The 7,266-nt window shown below is 45.5% G+C and overlaps 1 protein-coding gene across 7 annotated transcripts in view; it reads right to left on the reverse strand.

Annotated features, from left to right (window-relative positions):
* Positions 1-7,266, reverse strand: part of PPP1R18 (protein phosphatase 1 regulatory subunit 18) — a 41,979-nt gene that overhangs the window by 10,927 nt on the left and 23,786 nt on the right. The gene's annotated exons all lie outside the window — the stretch shown is intronic.

The following is a 7,266-nucleotide window of genomic DNA, read 5'->3' on the forward strand; positions in this document are numbered from 1 at the left end:
AGAGAGAGAGAGAGAGAGAGAGAGAGAGAGAGAGAGAGAGAGAGAGAGAGAGAGAGAGAGAGAATAACCTCCCTACTGCTGGTCTTTGTGCTGTATTCATAGGCCAAGCTATATGGTGATGTAATGCCAGGGTGGAGGGTGTGCTGGGATTTACCAGTTAGAATAATGACCTGAATAGGGCTTGTCCAAGCACAGCATCCTGATAAAAAGATGCATTACACTGAGCCCCGTCTGACTCAGTACCCACTTAAGCTGACTGGCAGCTCCTGCAAGATTTCCAGTTCGCATGCCCTTGTTTCAAAGTCTGTACAGCAACATTGCTGGCTGGGTCTTGCAGGAGTCTGGAGGCCACCAGGTTGCTGAAGGTTGTGTGAGGACTGCAAAACATGTGAGGAAGTCTTCTGTGAATGATTAACTGTCATTTTACAACCTGATGCTCTCAGGCTCGAAACAGTTCATGGAAGCCCACTTTCCATTTACTTGCAAAGCAGACAGTGTTCCCCCAGTTCGGCTGCTTTGCCTTTCTGCCTCAGAGGAACCCACTGTGCTGCAGTTTCAAGGGAGCAGTTTCCAGTTTAAGCCACTGCCTCCCTTCCCCCACCAACACTATCCCTTCCCAGTCCCCCTGCCCAGAGTTTAGCAACCTAGGGGGTCCTTGATCTGATCTTCTCCCCAAGCTGTTCCCATGGGAATTAATCCAAGCTAATCTCAATTAACTGAAGTCTATTAATGACCTGGGTTAGCAGGGGAGGGGGGAACAGCCTGCTCAAATCCAGGTAGCTCTTTGTAGAACACGGAAGAGAAGTGTTCAGGACAGAGTGGGAATTGGCTTGGCCTGCTTAATCTGCAGGAAGGAGCAGGCAGAACTTTTGCACTGGCATAATGGAGATAAGCGATAACACTCACTAAAGATCTGCAAGTCCGGCTACAGGAACACCCAGGCAATAATGTTCTGGAAAAGGGAGGGTCATGGGGCCAAAACTTAAGAGCTGATCTCCATACAGCAAAGTGAGATGTTGGGGTTCAGAGGGAAAGGGATTAAAAACATTTAACATGTAAAGACATTTTAAAAGGGGTATTTCCTTCCCACCTACAGCCTGAAGCAGTGTAGCCCGCTCTACCACAGTGAGTTTCTTTTCCCTCAACTTGCACAGACAAGAGGATTTAGTGGTCTTGGGATGGTAGCAAATGCTTCAGATTGCATAGTGCTCCTCTGTGTTAAAAACTAAATTAAAACCTTCCCACAAATAGAAGGCAAGAGAAAATAAGTTTTAAAAGCTATTTTCCTGCTGTCCTTGAGAGGTTTTGTTCTGCTTTTATCTTAGGAAGGAAAGGAGTTCCTGCAGATCTTACTCCGCTAGCAAAATGGCTATGGGGGTGGTGCTCATCTCTGTTTATCTTAGGGGAACAGTAAAAAAATGGAAACCCCCTATCTGCAGTGAAGGCACCATGGGCTACAGCAACTTTTGCTTCACAAGGGAAACAGAAGGCTCAAATGGAACATGTTTTAAGGAGCAGAGGCAATCCCACAAAAGGGTTTAAAAAATGTCTATACCTTTAACAGCAGCAAGTATAGCCATTAACAGGTGATGCTGTTAACATCTGTGCTTGGAAAAGTTTGCCTGCTGTTCCCTGCTTACCACACTGCTATTAAAGACACAAAGGAAGCCAAGTCTCTTTCTTCCTTCCTAGCTGAAAGTGGGTTAGGAAATTGTGATGACATGCAGAGTGTCATTTGAACAAGGACTTAATCCAGGAGTCAGGAATATGCAGTTTTTCATCTCCTTTTGGGACTGGAACTCCCATCATCCCCCCCCCATCATAAATATAATCCCGAATGCATATTCAGGTAGAATTTAGCCCTCATAATATCTTCAGTAATTATTAGACTACCACAAATCATGTACAGAGTGCTTTTCCAACCCTATTGATGCAAAAAAATCCTCATACTAGTGGGCTTAATCCAAATCTGATAATAGGATGGAATTACTTAGTGCTGATGGGAATGCAGGTGTCCATGCTCAAAAGTACATAGTTATTGATGTATTACTTTTACCTTATAAGGAATAGAGAAATCTAGGGCAGGCTTGAAGCTGGTCACTTTTGCTCCTCACTATGTTCATATGCACAATGAGCCCTTCAGGGATGTTTTGGACATTTTCCTAGTTTTTTCTCCATTTAAAATACTGGTGAAGAACATGGGGGAACAAATCTTATCAGCTTTCGCCAGCATGACCAATGGTGAGAGATGATGAGAACTGGAGTCCAAGAATATGGGGACCCATGTTCCCCACCCTTGATTTAAATAATCACTAGATCTTTTACTTAGTTTACAGAAAAGTTTCCAAACTGTTTCTGTGCGTTTCTTCACTAAGAATATTCTGCCTTATTGTGTGCAAAGTACTGATATAACTGGCAACGATAAGGCATTTTATCTTTTGCATTTTATAACATTATAACATGTTATAATATTAAATTTTAATATAACTAAGAGTGCAGGCCCAGGATGCTGTCTAGTGGCCATAGGATTTTTCTGCCCATGAGCTTGCTGGGATATCTCCATTTTGGTTCTGGCTGCCCTGAAATTCCGTGTAAGCAAGGCTGCCTCACTAAAATATTTCTGAATACAGGCCAGTACAAAGATCTGGGGGCTGTTTTAACTTACATTGGTACTGCTGCTCAATTTATCTGCTTCATGCATAAGGATCTCAGTCAGAGCAGCAGTCCTCTGGCCTCAACAAACCCCCCTTCTGGCAAGTTAGGCTGAGATATAATGACTTGCCCCACAAGGCCTTAACATTGCCAAGCAAGTCAGAACTGCTATTAGGCCTGTAATAGCCATCTGATTGAAAGAAATCAGCAGTTGATGCTTCTTAACACCATTCCAAATTCAGTGGGTCAAGTGGCTGTTAAAATGGGTGGGTTAAGACAAAATCCTGGGCACCAAACTACGCTGCAGGGGTGGGAAGTGGGGTGGGAGGTGGCTTAACCTTTCTCCATACACACTGCCACAGCCCCAATCCAATTTGGGGCCACCCATGGCTGCTTTGACATTAGGGGGGAAAAGATGACACGTGAGATTTGAAAAAAGATTTCCCATGTCATGTCTAATTTGTCCCTGATCCTCAAGGCCAGGTGTAGGGATTAGAATAGCCACTGCATGGTGCTGGCCCTGTAGGAACACTGCAGTATTATCTCATAAAACAGGCTCTGGCCCACAAAGGCATATGTCTCGGTGAGGTCTGCTGGGCCTTAAAGCAGCAGTGGACAACTTGTTCCCCTCCAGATGTTTGGAACTACAACACCTGTGGTCCCTCACCACTGAATATCCTGGCTAGGCCTGATGGGAATTGTAGGACAAAACATCTGGAGGGCTGAAGGTGCCCATACCTGTTTTACGATGCCACAAGACTCTGGGTTTCTTTTGACTGGGGGCAGGGTGCTCAGCAACAGACTTGCTGTAGCTCCAGCATTTGTACTCCTGCTGTTTACTCACTCCCTCGCTCTCGCATCCAAAAGAACGTCACATATTTCCCGCTTGCCACCCGTGAGGAGGACCGGACACTGCTCTGCTGTTCTTTCCCTTGCTGCAGGGCCTGTGTGGGAAAGGGAGGTCCAGAGAGGTTTCTCTCGAGACTTGGCAACGCAGCATCGAGCAGCAGCTGCATCAGGGCCCGGTCTTCCCTTCCCCACTGCCAAGGCGGTTTTGACCTTATTTAGGAGGCTGAACGGGTGACTCAGACCTGGTGAATTCTTTCGGGAGGCAGGCAGGCCTCGGGTGTGGCACAGCAGCTGAGCTAGCGGGCAGGGAGGACTGAGGGAGAAGAGCATACAAGCCTCAAGAGGGGAGGAAGAAGAGCCAAGGGAATAGTGGCTTGGGAGGGGATGCCCATTGATGGAAGAACAGCAAGCGCCAGATGCAAAGGGATGTAAACGGTACATGGGCAGAGGCCAGCTTTTTAGTCCTCCTTCTGCAGCAGAGGTGGACAGCTGCCGAAGCCTTATTTCGGAAGATTTCTGGTGCCCCTTCTCCAGTATTTTCCATTCCCTTCCACGCCAGCTGTTGCTGCTGCAGCTGCTACAGCCTCAAAAGGAACAAGAGGCTGACGGGGAGGTGTGTGCAAGAGTCACAGTGGCTTCCTTTGGACAGGCATTAAGACCACCTTCCCTAATTAGTGCCCCTCAGATAGTGTGGGACTAGAACTCCCATTAGCCCCTGCCAGATGGCCATTCCTTTTTGATAAGGCTCTGACCACTCTTGGCAACCTCCTATTTAGATCACTGCAATAACTTTGCAGGATCAAACCTTGAAAATGATCTAGATGGAATGCAGAATTTTGCACATCTTCTGACTAGAATAAGCAAACTGTGGCATTTGCTGTCTGGGTTTACTATCATTTTGTGATATATTTTTGTGCTGCTGCTTGATTCAAATGTCTGGCTTTCCTGGATTTTAGTGTGCTGGAACTTTAGGACTGGTTTTAATGTTTAAATCACTTTATGTCTTGTTAGATATACCCAGGCAGAATGGGAATGCATCTGTCACCTTTCTGCCCCATATGGGCCTCACCCCACAGCAAAAGTGCCTCATAAACAGGATAAAATAAAATCAATACCATCAGTTTAAAAATAAACAATGAACTTAGTAAAGGCAGCACCATTCAGTAAGCAAAACTCTGGGAATCAGCCAACATCAAAGGTATTAAATGAACAGCTCATTGGTGGGTTGCCTTTGGCAGGCCTGTTCCAAAGTAAGGAAACAGTGGGCTTCTCTATATGTGGGCTTTTATTGCTCACATAATTCCACACTCGTGGTTGTTCAAGGGTGCTTTAGACAATGTTGTGACCTTCCATATTTCCTTCTGTTTTTTAAGAGATTCTTTTGCAGAGGATTTCTGGAGCAAGGAAAATCAACTATTTTTTTTCCATCTCAAAACAAAGTGCAAGTCTCTATGAGTCTAATTACATTATTCTGCTCTACCAGAGTACTGCCTACAGGTTATGTAGCAGAAAGGAAATAGAGATGCAATCTCAATTCTGAGACAAAAGACAGCAATAGATAGAGCATCATTTTTTAAAAATCCTGTGTAACTCTACCTACTAGGAGCATTCTTGTTCAGGGCTCTAGCCAGTCTGGAATAAGAGGCATGATCGGGTCGACTGGGGGGTGGGCGAAGATTTCTGGAGGTAGTAAAAGAAGTGGGGGTGGGGGGCTTTTTCCTTTGCCACCAGCCAAAAACACACAATTTCTGATGTTGCAGTAATAGAGTAGCCTTCTGCAAACTGATGTCTGCAGATGCGTTAGACTATAAATCCTGTCATTTCAGCTAATCCCAAAAAGAATTTGTGCCCCTTTTGCTTTCCTTCCTGCTGAAACTTTCTTGTATAGTACCATGCAAGGAAAAGGAGGTTTTATTTTCTTTTAACACCAAGACACACTTTGCTCAGCCCTACCCTTAACATCCTCTTCTTGGACTGTTACTAGACATGATTAGGAGCATGAGCAGGGGTGCTTGTCCCCATTTCTCCCCCACTCCACCATCCAGGTTTCCGTCCCCCTCCTGTAAACATCTCAGCCTTCTGTACATCTCAGAAATTCACCAGTCAAGCAGGATTTTTTTTTTTGGTTTAACAGTTTCCCTCTCCTCCACCTTAACGATGAAGATATATTCGTTTGCCTAGGGAGTCCCTTGGGTATTGTGGAAACCATGCGTTTATTTTTTCGAATGCTCATTTCAGTTCTGAACTGATCAACATGCAGCCATCTGAGTTCATCATTGGAGGGATTGTCCTACAGCCCTTTCTCCCCTGTAGCCTCCCTAGACGGCTGGGGGCAGGGGTGTTGGAGATGTTGATGTCCCCTCCTTTCCTCAGCAGCCCTCTCTGCCCCATCCCAAATTGTTCAGGAGCTTTCTCAAGAAAGGCACTTTGGGGGTTTGAGAGAGCTGCAGGTTTTATGGAAACTTTCTTTCCATAAAATTCCTTAAACTGACTGACCTGAGGATTCAGAGCCATGCTATGAGAAACAAAGAGGCAGCGTTGGGCCAAAGCTCCAGCACAGGCCCAGCACCCTGCTCCCAAAAGGGGCTGCTTAGGAAAACCTTCCCAAGCAAGACAGGAAGGCAAGGCCCCTGCTCACTGTCTGTTGCACTATTGATTATCCAGAGGTACACTGACTCTGAACCCAGAGGTTTACCTGTCTGGCTAAGGCAGCCTTCTCTGACCTGTTGCTCCCTTGATATGTTGGACTACAAGTCCCAGCAACCCAAGCAGTTGTGCTTCAACACACGTATCTGGAGGGCATTAAGTTGGAGAAGGCTGACTAAGGGCAGATGAAGCACAAAGTTTCTCTATAAGGCAGGGGTGAGATGCAGAGTGTCTCTGGAAGGGCACAACTTGTACGGTAATTTCAAAGATTGAAAAACTGCCTCCACAGGCATTCTAATTTGGGGGGCAGGGGCTCAATATTTAACCTTTTATTTGAATTACTTCTCAGAACTACAATTTTTCCTGGATCAGGTTTAGTGCAGTACGGGTTCCTGCTATATAGAAGAACCGTGAACATGTATCAGTTTATGGAGGAGATTATCTGCTTGAGTTATTGGCTCTTCGTGTACATCTAAACCTCCTTTTGCATTTGTGGCACATTCTGCTCACCTGAATCACAGTAGACTGCAAAAGTGACAATCAAATCACATGAGGAATCCTAACCTTGTATTAGAATTCTGCTCCTGGTATAAGGATATAATTTGACATGTCCTAAGGCAAGAGTGGGAAACCTGACACTCACCAGATGCTTTGGTCTGCAGATCCCATAATCCCTGGCCTCTGGCCATGCCATCTGGGACAGATGGGAGCTGTTGTCCCAAACATCAGGAGAGCCTATCCCTGTCCTAAGGGATTACAAATCCAATCTGAGTGCATTTTTTCTTGGAAGCCTCTTTATCTTGGGGGACTGTGGCACAGTGGAGTAAGGGGACTACCAGGGAATAAAGGTATCCCATTTAGAGGGTAACCTTTCTAGTCTGAACAGCAGCCATGTTGCAATTCAGCCATTTTAGTCATGCATACTCTTAACAAAGGACAGGTAGAGGTGGAGGTGAGCCCTTTGATTAGGAGTCTCATTTTAATGTGACCTTTTGTTGTTTCATTTAGCTTTACCCAGAAATCCCTCCTGTATGTCTCCAAAGCTCTTATTTTACACACACACACACACACACACACACACACACACACACACACACACAGAGAGAGAGAGAGAGAGAG

This window comes from Varanus komodoensis, unplaced genomic scaffold (genome assembly GCF_004798865.1).
Source record: "Varanus komodoensis strain SLA01 unplaced genomic scaffold, ASM479886v1 scaffold128, whole genome shotgun sequence".
NCBI classification, from domain to species: Eukaryota; Metazoa; Chordata; class Lepidosauria; order Squamata; family Varanidae; genus Varanus; species Varanus komodoensis.